The 14,149-nt window shown below is 41.9% G+C and overlaps 1 pseudogene; it reads left to right on the top strand.

Moving 5' to 3' along the window:
- The first annotated feature begins 3,539 nt into the window (after positions 1 to 3,539).
- On the top strand, positions 3,540 to 7,286 carry LOC149388654 (transcription factor RADIALIS pseudogene; annotated as a pseudogene).
- The last annotated feature ends 6,863 nt before the right edge of the window (positions 7,287 to 14,149 follow it).

The following is a 14,149-nucleotide window of genomic DNA, read 5'->3' as shown; positions in this document are numbered from 1 at the left end:
CACATATGTACTTCGCAAAATGTTCTTGTTTTGCTTGAGCAGAATACCAGTGATGAGGGAAGGAAAACCTATGGGAAGCTCCACTGCAAAGGATTTGGCATGTTTTGCCAAGTGATCAAGGACAAATTCACCAAAATCAAAGGAAGAACGGGTACCTATCCGGTAGATCAGACGTGCCAGATCCGCCTTGATACTAGACCCATGTGAAGAGGGGGCCCAGTTGGCGATGCCGATGCGATAGAGAACTGAGTATTTGGCGGTGAGATCGGCAGAGGGTAGCGTTCCCTTAGATGGCCAGAATTTGGTTTCGTCACCACCGATCTCTTGAGCAATGATGTCCAGAGAGGGTACACGATCAGCAGTAATGATTTTCCCTCGACCAAGGAACTCGTTGATAACACCAGGAGAGATCTCAAAACAGTGTCCTCTGACGAAGACCTTTCTGAATTCTGCATCGTCTGGAACATCGAAGGACGAGGAGAGATTGACAATAAATTCCTTCACCAAAGCCGGATAGTATACCCCTATGCTGGTGACAGTCCTGAGCATCTCAGCATCGTGCAAAAGCTCTATGACGGCATCAATCTTGAGAGCCTCAGCAGACAATTCCTTTTCAGGAAAGATAGCTCAGTGATACACATACCTCCATTTGAGAACACCGTCTTCCTTATGAAAGGAGACGTTGTCCAAAGGAGCTGCAGGGATATTCTTTGGGAGCTTTGGCTCTCCCACGAATCTTTTGATCCCTATTCCAAGAGAAATCACTGGTTCCTCTTCTTCAACATCGGCGACCTCATCAACATGAGACATATGAGTCTCAGCGGGCTTCTTCCCTCGTTTCTTTATCATGCCAACCTTTACTTTCTTCTTCTTCTTCTTTTCTAGGATGGGAACATCAGGAACACTTTCTTCCAAACACTTTCTCTTATTCTTTCTCTTCTCCGATAGAAGAGTGGCAATACAAACATCGTCATCTTTCTAGACTTTCTCTTTCAGAGAGGCAAGAATATCTTCCTCAGCATTCTTACCCCTATCAGTCTCTTCCTCATGCCTCAGAGACGAAGATGTTGGAACATCTTTCAAGACATCTCCACTCAATCCCAACATTCCGCCAATAGCATCAATGGGAGGGGGCTCTTGTTCATCGAGAAGAGAATTCAAGGTATCACTGTCCCTAGGGTTCTCATCAGAGGGAAATGAGGTTTCAGGATTACCTTGCACAACTTCGTGGGGGCTATCAATGGGAGACCCACGGGTGAGGGTTTCTTCTTCGGCAGCAACGTCATCCTCTCTTCTTTCTTCAGAAGAGCTACTGGAACTGACTTCTCCAGTAATGTCGGTGATCGAGAGAGAGGATTTCTTGAGCATGACCTTTCTTACGGCAGAGAGTGAGGGGTTTTCAGGAGGAATTGATGACCCAGTGATTGCACCTCCGGCCTGACCATCGGCGCACTTACTGGATCGCAAACCTCGAACCCAGACACCGTGCTTGTTACTCTCCTGCCCAGGCCCCTTTGTCTTGACATCTTTCGCCCTCATTGTGGACTTCTCTTTCTTAGACAGAATGGAGGTGATGATACCGCTTCTAGTTCCAACCATTTTGAAGAGAATTTTATGAAAAATGCCACACAAATAACCGTTGAGAAGAGTGATAGAGAAAATTAGGGAGATGATGTGTGAGAGGGGCGAAGAAACATAAAAATATCAAGAATTGAGCAAGAGGTAACTTCCCAGTTTTTCTTGAAAACGGAACCGTCTGCATGTAAGAGAGATTGGCAAGGATCAACACGACGTCGTGACAAGGAATGAGCCCTGATTCGTCTCAAGCCCAAGATAGAATAAGTGGAATTTTAGCCCGGTACCACAGTCGAATGGGCCAACCAGAAAAATGGGCCCATGAACAAACTTTCACAAAATACACACAAATCAGAGAATTATCTGTCTTGACAACATGAATGATAGAACCGAAAAACTTTCCAAAAAACAGTAATTGCTATTGTTCAATCACACACAATCCTAGAGAGGACCTGAGATTTTCAAATCGGTTAGCATCCAAGGCCTTAGTGAAAATGTCTGCTAGCTGCTTTTCGGTGTAAATATATTTGATTTTGATCTTTTTATCTTCCACAAGATCTCGAATGAAATGATGTCTGATCTCAATATGCTTAGTCTTACTGTGCTGAACTGGATTTTTTGAAATATTGATGGCACTGATATTGTCGCAGAATAATGTCATGACATCTTGTCCAACATCATATTCAGCAAGCATTTGTTTCATCCAGAGGAGCTGAGTCCAACTGCTCCCTGCAGTGATGTATTCAGCCTCAGCTGTGGACAAGGAGATGCAGTTTTGCTTCTTGCTAAACCAGGAGATGAGATTGTTTCCTAGGTAGAAACATCCACCAGAAGTACTTCTTCTATCAGCCGTGCTACCTGCCCAATCAGCATCACAGTATCCCACAAGCATAGAGGAGGTATCATAAGTATATAAAAGGCCAAAATCAGCAGTTCCCGAGATATACCTTATAATTCGCTTGGTTTGAGCCAGATGGCTAGCTTTGGGATTAGCTTGATATCATGCACACACACCTACAGAGTAGGCTATGTCTGGTCGGCTGGCAGTGAGGTAGAAGAGACTGCCAATGATACTCATGTAAAGGCTTTGATCAACAGATTCACCAAGCTCATCCTTAGTGAGTTTAACATGAGTAGCGGCGGGGGTCCGCTTGTGAGAATATTTTTCCAAGCCAAACTTCTTCACTAAGTTTTTAGCATACTTACTTTGGGAGATAAAGATACCATCATTCATTTGCCTGATTTGAAAGCCCAGAAAATAATTAAGCTCACCAACCATACTCATTTCAAATTCAGACTGCATTTTTCGTACAAAAAGATCCACCATCTTGTTCGTCATTCCTCCAAAAACAATATCGTCAACATAGATTTGGGCTATCATGAGGTTGCCATCCTCCTTCTTTATGAACAAGGTTTTATCAACTCCACCTCTGGTATAACCATTCTGCACAAAGAACTGAGTTAGTCTTTCATACCATGCCCGAGGAGCCCGCTTAAGGCCGTAGAGAGCCTTTCTGAGTTTGTAGACATGTTGGGGTGAGCTGGGATCTACAAAGCCTTTAGGTTGGGCAACATAGACTTCCTCATTCAAGTATCCATTGAGGAAAGCACTTTTAACATCCATCTGGAAAAGTTTGAAGTGGAGATGACAGGAGATGCCAAGCAAGAGTCTGATGGCTTCAAGTCTTGCAACAGGGGCAAAGGTTTCATCAAAGTCCACGCCTTCCACCTGTGTATAACCCTGCACCACAAGTCTAGCAATCATCTCCCAATAGTTTACAGGAGGTTTTGGGCGAGTCCTCATTCCTTCACTAATCTCGCCAATCACCTCATGAGCAGGATAATTTTTCTGAATTCTTCTGGAAGGGATTCTTCGTTCAGTCACAGGAAGAGACCCCTCATCCGGAACAATGTCACTCACTTTGTCATCAGCATCCGTCCTGACATTAGGGCTCCCAGAAGAGATGTCGTCCAAAGAGTTCTCATCATCTGTCCTGACATCTGTGTTACTAGGAAAAACTTCATCTTCATCATTAGTACTGTTAGAGACAACATGATCATCATTTACCACTACATTTATGGATTCCATCATAGACTTAGTGCATTTGTTAAAGACACGATAGGCTCGGCTATTTCTAGAGTACCCGAGAAATATACCTTCATCACTTTTAGGATCAAATTTGCGTCGAGGATCCCTGTCAGCAAGGATATAGCAAACAGAACCAAAGACATGGAAGTATTTCACATTGAGCTTTCTCCCCCTCCATATTTCATAGTGAGTGTTAGTCGTACCTGGATGAATAGTAACTCTATTATGAATATGGCAAGCTGTATTGAGAGCTTCGGCCCAAAAGTGCGCTGGAATGTCTTTGGCCAACAACATCAGTCTGGCCATTTCTTGAAGGGTTCGATTTTTCCTTTCTACAATTCCATTTTGTTGTGGTGTGATTAGAGCAGAGAATTCATGGGCTATTCCTTCTGCAGTACAAAACTTAGCAAAGCTCATATTCTCAAATTTTCTCCCATGGTCACTCCGTATTCTGATCACTTTGCCGATGCTTTCTCCCTTTTCTCTCTGAACCTTCTTGCATAAAGCTTCAAAAACAGCAAAAGTGTCAGATTTATCATGGATAAAATCAACCCAAGTATACCTGGAGTAGTCATCCACACACACAAACACGTATCTCTTCCCTCCAAGACTCTCGACCTGCATCGGCCCTATCAGATCCATGTGAAGAAGTTCCAGAACACGTGATGTGGTAAAATGTTGCACCATCTTGTGAGACTTCTTGACTTGTTTTCCAATCTGACACTCACCACAGATTCTTCCTTCAACAATCTTTAGATCGGGGACACCGACAATGGCCTTCTCAGAAACAATTTTCTGCATGCTCCTAAGATTCAAGTGACCAAGCTTTTGATGCCACAGCTTGGTTTCGTCAACCTTGGTCATAAGGCAGTTGTTGGCCTGAGCGTTTGGGGCGGGAGTCTACATGTAGCAGTTGTCACGAGACCTGGTTCCTTTCATAAGTTCATCATGTTTCTCATTTATCACCACACACTTATCACGAGTAAAATTGACATGCAAATTCAGATCACAGAGCTGACTAATACTGATAAGATTACCAGTAAGACCTTCCACCAATAAAGCCTCAGTCAAGCAAGACATACCAGGATAATTTAACTGACCTTTACCCACAATCTTGGCTTTCACTCCATCACCGAAGGTAACATGACAATTAGAGTAAGGTTACACGTTGGTCAGGAAGGTATGATCACCTGTCATGTGACGAGAGAAACCACTATCGAAGTACCAGTCGCTACTGGTGGACACACTCAAAGATGTGTATGCGATATTGGCACGGTAGGATGTGTCTTTTACTCTCTATTCCAACCGTGTAGAGGGTTGTCAGCGAGGAAGAGCATTTCTGTGAATGAATTTATGCTAATGAAAATTTCTCCCGTATAACCGATAGCAGAAGGGTCGAATATGGCCCCTTCTACCACAGTAGTGGTAGACCCAACGAGGTCTGCTAACAAGAGACCTGGTTGGTCCAGAAGGATGTCGCTGATGTTGATGTTGATGTTGATCTTGAAACTTGTCATCACCAGATGTTTGAGGCATGTTTCGCGACATCTGACCAGTAGGGTTTTGGGGGACAAAAGTAGTGCGGGATGAGGAAGCACCATGAGTATATCTAAGCCCCTTCATGTTCTTTGTAGGTTTTTCGATCGTAAGGATTTTGTCAAGGCTGTCGGTGCCGGAGTTCAGCATCCTTATAGATTTAGTCGTCTGATCCAGTTCCCCATTTAGCCGGCTGACTTCCTTTTTCAGATCCACAATGGTTTCTAAGAGCCTTGCCTTATCTTCAATCAGTATGAGAATAAGAGCACTCTGTTTGTCGAGAACTTGGGACTCTTCAACCCATTTGGTGTGCAAAATATTGTATGCATCATTCATGGCATCGTCAGATAGTTCTTCATCTAGAACAAATTTCTGAGAGCATTCACCAGATTCGTTAACAGATTCATGAGTATGAATAGAGGTAGTGAAGGCCACAAAGTTACTTATCTGGTCGGAGTCGCTATCTTCATCTTCTTCATCCGATAGTGTGGCGTTGTACCCCTTTTTCTGCTTTCTGAGGAAGTTGGGACACTCCTTCTGAATATGTCTGAAACCTTCACATTCATGGGACTGAATGCTTTTCCCTTTTCCGGAGCGTTCACCACTATTTTTCACAGCTCATGTGAGGGTTAGCATTCTTCTGGAATCTTTGTTGAAAATTGTCTTTAACATCTTGCGTGACATTCTTCCCATTCATCTGATTGGGTCTCTTCATAACCCTGCTATAATTTTTTGCCGACATAGCTATAGTGTCGTCAATATCATTGTCAGAATCCGAGTATACATGTTCCTTTTGTTCATGAATAGAGCTTTTGAGGGCCATTCCTTTGTGTTTCTTCTCCATCTTGGGCAGGGATAGCTCAAATGTCATGATGGATCCCATGAGTTCATCAAACTTCAGAGTTTTAAGGTCATGGACTTCTTCAATGGCCGTGATCTTCATTTTGAATCTTGGACTTAAAGCCCTCAGAGTTTTCCGAACAAGATCTTCATCGGTCATGGGTTTCTCGGGAGAGTAGGATTCGTTGGCAAGGTCTCGGATGAGAACATTGAATTCAGCGACTGATTCATCTTCAAGCATAGTGAGAGCTTCAAAGTTAGTTATGAGATACTGCAACTTCTGCTCACGGACTTTCGTGGTTCCCTCATAGGCAACAGCAAGAATTTCCCAGGCTTCTTTGGCACTTGTGCAGGTGTTTATAAGCCTGAAAACATTTTTATCAACCCCGTTAAAAATGGCATTTAGTGCACGAGAGTTACCCAGAGCTGCCTCATCTTCAGTAGGGGTCCATTCCTTTTCGGGTTTTGGACCTGTAGAGGCTCCTTTGTCATCAACAGTAACTGGAGCTTCCCACCCGTATATCACAGCCTTCCAGGTTCTGCTGTCAAGGGATTTCATGAAGACGCTCATGCGGACTTTCTAGTAACCATAGTTGATTCCATCGAGTACTGGAGGACGATTGACCGAACCTCCATCTCTGGAACTATCCATATCTGGTAATCAGAAAAGAAATACCCAGGAAAACACCAAAAGATCTAGGTGCCTGCTCTGATACCAATTGAAATTCTAATTAGTCACAAAGACAAGATGTCGCACACAAAATGTTAACAATGTGTCCGACAACTTGCTTGAACACAGATTATGGATAAACAACAAACAATGCGATAAACAGAATACACACGATATGGTTACCCAGTTCGGTGCAATACACCTACGTCTGGGGGCACTCTGCCAATAGAAAGGATTTCACTATCTTGTAGTCAATAGTACACACAAGGTTGATAAATGATTACAATCACCAAATCAATAACCTAGAGACTATTACCACCAATGAATACCTAGCCAGAGACTCCCCCTGGATCCCATCTCTCAAGCTCAACACAAATGGTTTCCACCGCGAAGTCGACATGGACCGTCAAGCAAAACAAGGCTTTCGAGCAAGCTCTAGCCGTGTTCGACAAAGACACCCCCGACCGTTGGGTCAATGTTGCAAGAGCCGTTGGCGGCGGAAAAACTCCCGAGGAAGTGAAAAGGCACTACGAAATCCTCGTCGAGGATGTCAAGCGCATCGAGTCGGGATATTAAGGATGGTGAAAATAGGTATACCATGCATGTGGTCAAAGTCATGAAAACACTCTCTACAAGCAAATATTGTAGCCATTTTTTTCTACATGGTTGTCAAAGTCAGTTTACATCGATACCTTCAGTGTTAATATATAGAGACACTAGCTAGAGTTCTCTTTTTTTCTAGTCAAACCTTTTACAAACCTTTTTTCCATCAACAAAACTAGCCTAGATTTTTGTCCCGTGATAATGCTTCCCAAATCTAAAGCTTACCAATATGCGGCTAAGAATCTGTAAGCAAAAAGAAAAAGGGAACAAAAGAGCCTTTCTAAAAATAAGTCAATTACACATTCATTTTTACTATTAGTTCCTATCTAAAGTGATTACGCGTATTGATTCTTCTATTCTAATTCATAGCCTTTATGACCTTCAACAGAAACTTATTCAAGAAAACAAATTATTTGATATATGCAAATGCAATGAATGTTCAAAATAAAACCAAACGAACAAAAATAAGAGAATATATTACCCAACATGTAACTAACTGAGGCGCGTTCTTTTTTTTTTTTCTTTCTTTTTCATGTATTTAATTACTGGAATCTATTGTTCCTTCATTTAATTAAATTTTTTTTTCTTTATATTTCAGGATGATCGAGAAACCTCAAGCTCAACAAAGTCTCACGTATCGGATGATCAAAGAATAAATAAGCTTTTCTGTTCTAATTTGTTATTTCTATTTATGCATGTTAAGTAGGTCGTTTCGTAATTGCAAGCTGTTTCTATTTCGTTCTCTATTATCTCTCTCTACCTAGCTCCTTATTTTATGCAATCACGTATTTTCCAATTCCTATGTCAGATTTCTATAATGATATCATCATGGTATAATCAGTAGTCTCTCTCTCTCTCTCTCTCTCTCTCTCTCTCTCTCTCTCTCTCTCTCTCTCTCTCTCTCTCTCTCTCTCTCTCTCTCTCTGCATGTCACATTTCTGATCCAAATACTAAATCGCATTATAAAATCTTCGGGAGAAAAGAAAACGAAACAGCAGCACAGAAATCGTAGTTCAAAAGCCATGATTCCAATTCGAAATCGGGATCTTCCATGAATCCATGAGCCATGATATCAGGATCTTAAAAAAGTGACAAAGCTGTTAACATTTTAGTATGAGAAGAACACATACTAAAATAAAATAAAAATCTTTTGAAGGACATGTGTGTGGTTTGTTGAGATTATTAAGAATATATGCATGCTCAAACTCACACTTTTTAGGTGTATTGCGTCATCCCTCATATATTTTTATAACATTGGTATATTTTTTAAATCATGGTTTATAATATTCTGTTGTATATTAATTAAAATTTAAAACTTGAAAAGAGAACTCCAGTTAAATATGTAATAAAGCACATGAAAGTGTAAAAAAATGAATTTATAGTTTCTATCTTTAATTTATGGACAAATACGAAAGTGTCAAACATTTTAATGAAATTTTACTTCTATATTCTATAGATTGTAGAACCAATAATTATATGTAATGAAAAATTCTATGAAAAAATTACGAAAATAACGGTTTTAAGGTCACATTTGTTAAAGTAGCAACTATTTTAAATCCTTTAAAAAAAGTAAACAATTATTTTTCTTATAAATGAAATTGTAAACAGTAAAAAAAAAAAAAAAAACCCAAAGCAGTAAACAATTATTGTTTACTGTTTGAAAATGACTTCATAAATTAAAAAAAAAAAAAAAAAAAAAAAAAAAAAAAACTCTATTTTTACAGTAAAAATTTTAAAACACGTAATATAATACAAAAAGCTGCTACTAGAAGCAAGAACTAAAACTTAATTCCAATTCCAAATTTGTAGGGTTAATCTAGATGGATCTGAAAATCCATACATTCATATTTTAAAAATATATATTTTAAATGTGATATTAGAAGTTTCTCTGAAAAGCTTTTGTAGTTGTGGGCCAATTTGTAAAATATTACCAAAAAAATATTATACTATTGTGTACTTTTGCCGATGCGATGACAAATACATGATAAAAGAAAAACGAAGGGATGGTTTTGCATGCGATAATAACAAGTTACATTATTACATGAAAAAAGAAAGAATAACAAAAAAAACAAAAAACAAAAAGGACGGGGACTGCAAACGAATTGATGGTTTTGCATGCGATATAATATTAGTTTTGTTGTTTCACTTTCACCCATGAAAGGATCTGTACTGGTTTGATTTTGTGGCCTAATTCTAGATCCTTGTAAGGATTAATATCAAACAGAGCAGGTTTAATAGTTTTGGGGGGAATCTTCAGTTTCCAAATTTAAGGCTTTCCCACCATTTTCTCGAAGCGCTGGAGTTGGACGCCTCACCAACGGGAAGGAGATCGCTCAGGGCACGGTAGCTGCTCTTCACCGAGTACTCACCGTCTTTCGAGAAGTGCCAACATAGTGTATCCTCGTTAGAGCCCACTCCGTCGGGGAGCCTAAAGATTTCTCGCATATCATCTTCCTCGCACCAGCCCCGAAGAAGCTCCACATTCCATGCCCCCGAGGGAACCTAAGGCTCGCCACCGAGATCCCCAGCGGGACCCCATTACCAACTCGTAGGCTGAAGTTTCCGGGGCGAGGGATCCACTTGCCGGATCGCGTCTCGACCGAGTCGCCTCTCCCGATCTGCCAGCGCGTTCCTAAATCAAAAAATTTGCGTCCCCAAAGCAGCCCATTCCATAAACTAGAGGCGTGAGGGGAGCTCGAGGCCTCTAGGATGCTCGAGTTCGGGAAGTAGGAAGCCTTGAGGACTCTAGCTCCCAACGATTCGGGTAATCGTAGCACTCTCTAAACCGTCTTGGCCAAGAGGGCTTGGTTAAACCGTTCTAGGTTTCTAAAGCCGAGTCCGCCTCTCTCCTTGCGTTCGTACAACTTCTCCCATGTCCGCCAATGCATCTTGCGTTTCTCCTCATCACTCCCCTACCAAAAAGCCGCCGCCATCCGGTGAAGGTCCGTAATAAGAGTCTTTGGAAGTTTGAAACAATGCATCACGTAGTTAGGGATCGCTTGAATGATGGCCTTGATGATAATCTCTTTACCGGCCAACGAGAAGAACGAGCCCTTCCAACCCTTTACTTTTTTCCACACTCGCTCCTTGAGGAAACGGAAGATAGCCGCTTTGCTTCGCCCCGTCGTCATGGGGAGGCCGAGGTAACGTTCATGAGCTACCGTTTCAGCAACACCAAGAGCTCGTACAACATCCATTCTCGGCCCCGGCTTCACTTTTTTCCCGAAGCTCACCTCCGACTTCTCAAAATTAATAACTTGGCCCGAAGCTCGCGCATAAGTCTCGAGGCATCTCTTAACCTCCCTCCCTTGATTCCCCGTGGCCTTGAAAAAAATAATACTATCATTTGCGAAGAAAATGTGGGAGACTCTAAACCTCGGAATGCCAAAGCGGATACCGTTGATCAAACTCAAGTCCTCCGCTCGACGAAGGAGGGCCGAGAGGCCTTCGGAGCAAAACAAGAAGAGGAAGGGGGAGAGCGGATCCCCTTGGCGAAGTCCTCTTTGCGGAACGATGTCATCTTTATATTCTCCGTTCACCACAAAGGAGAAGCGGACAGTTCGCACACACCTCATCACTAGCCAAACCCACCGTCTATCATACCCGAGAGCTAGCATAATCGACTCGATGAAGTCCCACTCAACCCGGTCATAGGCCTTAGACATGTCCAACTTAAGGGCTCCGTAGAACACATTTCCGAATCTACCTCTCCGCATCGTATGTAGCCCTTCAAACCCGACCATCACGTTGTCAAAAATCTGCCTTTCTCCCACGAAAGCACCTTGGTTGTCGGAGATGGCCGCTTTCATTGTGGGCTTGAGGCGGGCCACGATGCATTTCGCCACCGCTTTGTAGATGACATTTCACAAGCTAATCGGCCGAAAATCCTGCATCCGGGAAGGCTTCTAGCATTTCGGGATTAAGACGATGGCGGTCTCGTTCAACTCCCCAAGCTCATGATCCTCGTTAAAAATGCGGAGACACAAGCTAGTAACATCGTCGCCCATGACATCCCAAAATTTGCGATAAAACAGCCCCGAAATCCGTCTTTCCCGGGGGCTTTGGTCGGGTCGATCTCGAAGAAAGCACTCTTGACCTCTTCCTCCGTGAACCGGACCAGAAGAAGATCGTTCATGTCGGCTGTGATGACCGGGGCAGTTCCCCTCGAGATCTCCACCAACTCAACACCACTCGGCTGTGATGGGAATTTTATTAACTAAAGAAAAATTCTACACAACGCAAGCGAACGTGTCGTCAAGTAATAGAGTGCAAAAGCACGGATATCGATCCCACAAGGACTCTAGACTATTTCCGAAGCAAACTCGCTAGCTTTCTTTTTCGAGTTATGGAAATGAAAAATGGGGGTTTTTGATTGTTTTGAGGACAAGAGGAAATGTAAACAAAAGTGAAAACAATATTTAAACGCAAGTTAAAAGGAAGGGGCACGATTTTGTTATTTCATCGAGTCGGTCGGTCAAGATACGATTCTAAGCTCGGGGTTAGAGTGGTAAAACTTAGTCTCAATCCCTCCTATAACATTCACTAATCTCTCTCGAGTCTTTAGGAATCTAGCTATGTGTCGAACTTACACCTCTCGGTTTGGGTTCTATTAAAACACAAAACCGCATTTAGCCCGGGATTTCAATCAACTACAACTACCCCTAGTCTTTCTATAGCTCTATGAAGGGTAAAGATGGGATGGGTAGAGCTCACTCGTTTATTACCTCTCGGTGTCTAAACTTGTCTAAGATTCACTAATTAGGTAGCTACTCTAGTTAGCGCTAACACACACCCATACCCATAGAATTTCACTCTCAACCCAACCATGAAGCACCAATATAATCCAAATGTTTGACCAACCAACTCAACTACTCAACTACATCGCACCCTAAATCTACTTAGCTACTCATGGTTAAGAATAAACAAAGTAAAATTGAAATAAGTAAAAGAAGTAAAATAATAAAGAAACAAGACATTGAATGCTAATCTCAACAACCAAATGAAGCTTCCATTAAACTTCAAGCACTACTTCAATATTCCACTTAGATAAAACAATAAAGTAATCACAATACTCAATACTCAATGGATAAAGGTAGTCAACAAAAACTCAAATAGAATACTTAATAGCTTAAAATATGTTCCACAAACCAATAAGTGGAGTAAATAAATAAAGAACAATAAATAAAGAGATAGAGTTAAGGATGAACAAATGGAGGTGATGAGGATGATGGAGGTTGACACTTTTCCCTCTTCTTCTTCACTCCCAAGCTCAAGAACAAAATGAGTGTCAAACCCTAGCTTTCTCTCTCTCACTTTCTCTCTCAAGTTTTCAAAACAAAAATAAAAAGTGTTCTCTTCTCAAGCCTCCCTTCCCTCCTCTTTGAATAAGTGTATATGAGGGTTTAGGAGAGGTTTTCGGAGCAAATATGGACCCTTGGATGAGATCCAAGGGCCAAAAATGATTTAAAAGACGAGCTCCAAAAATACTGAAAAAGCAACTGGCGCGGCGCGCCACATAACAGGCGCGCCGCGCCACTCGTAAAATTCTGAAGGCGCGTTGCCTGCTCGAGCTCTCGGGTGTAAATTTAGTCACCAGGGCGCGGCGCACCAACCTTGAAACGCTGAATTCTTGTTGACCGTCGTTGATTTTTGTTGACTTTACTTCAAAATGCCATAACTTCCTCGATTTAGCTCCGATTCAACCCGTTTTCGCACCACAGCCTTCTCTCACTCTCTTTATCCTGAAAAGATAATAAAACTACAAAATAACATCAAAAACACTAAGAACAAGTTCCGATTCTTATCTAAGAGTCATAGATAAGTGTGAATGAATCTCACTTATCAAACCCCCAAACTTGAACCGTTACTTGTCCTCAAGTAACAAAACAAAAGTATATACAACACAACCACACAAAACTTAACAAAGTCACAAAGCTATACCGAAGAATAAAAGAAGTTAAGCTACGCTAAACTAAAAAAATTGAGTGTTGAAAGTGTTATGGCCTTGGTTTCGCATGAACGTCTCTCCTAGACAAAATCGACTCAAGAGTAAGAACAATCACATGTAAAGCTCAGTTAATACAAGTGTTCAACCAATTCTCGTGTGGCTTTACCTAGCTTGCGGCTTCCCGTGTAAAAGTTTTCATCGAGTCCAAGTCAAATATCTTTGGAGTTCTTTCCACCTTTTCCTAGCATGCAAACTTGATAGGTGCGTTTATTACGCATAAAACTCCTATTTCCCGGACTAAAAACTAACGAGTCCTCAAGCGTTTTTGATAGCTTTGGTATGTTTGTGAGTGATTTTCAGGTTTAAAAGGCCAATTGGGTCTTGAGGAGGTTATTAGCGCATCATGTGACGATTCCGAACAATTTCAAGGAGATTCATACACATTTGGACAACTTGGAGCGAAACAAGGAACGACGTCCTCTTCGGCAGGATTTTGGGATTTTTAAATGATGATTCTGGATGATCCACTTCCAGAATTGGATATAGCTCCCTCTTAGCTTTCCAACGCATGTTTATTTGCAGAAATCGGACATCGGAGCTAGGAGTTACGACCGTTTAAAAAACGGTGTGCAGTGAACCGGGAAGCGCGCGGCGCGCGGAAAAAAGCGCGCGCCGCGCGGACGAAAATTTCGCCGTTTTCGCCTCCAGAGTCGTACGCGCGGACCGCGCGAAGCCGAAAAAATGGTCTGCGCGCCGCGCGGTCCAAAAATCAGCTTTTTCCAATGTTGCGTTTCTGAGCGAATTTTAGCCATTGAATCAAAATGAAAGGTCCAGATGGCTCCGAAAATAACCCCATTCAGCCTTAAAAACACAAATGCTAGGGTTTGAG

This window comes from Urtica dioica, chromosome 8 (genome assembly GCF_054948205.1).
Source record: "Urtica dioica subsp. dioica isolate 48M chromosome 8, U.dioica_male_clone48M_v1_H2, whole genome shotgun sequence".
Lineage (NCBI taxonomy): Eukaryota > Viridiplantae > Streptophyta > Magnoliopsida > Rosales > Urticaceae > Urtica > Urtica dioica.
Note: the sequence above shows the minus strand (reverse complement) of the source record. Positions and strands in the feature narration are given on the sequence as shown.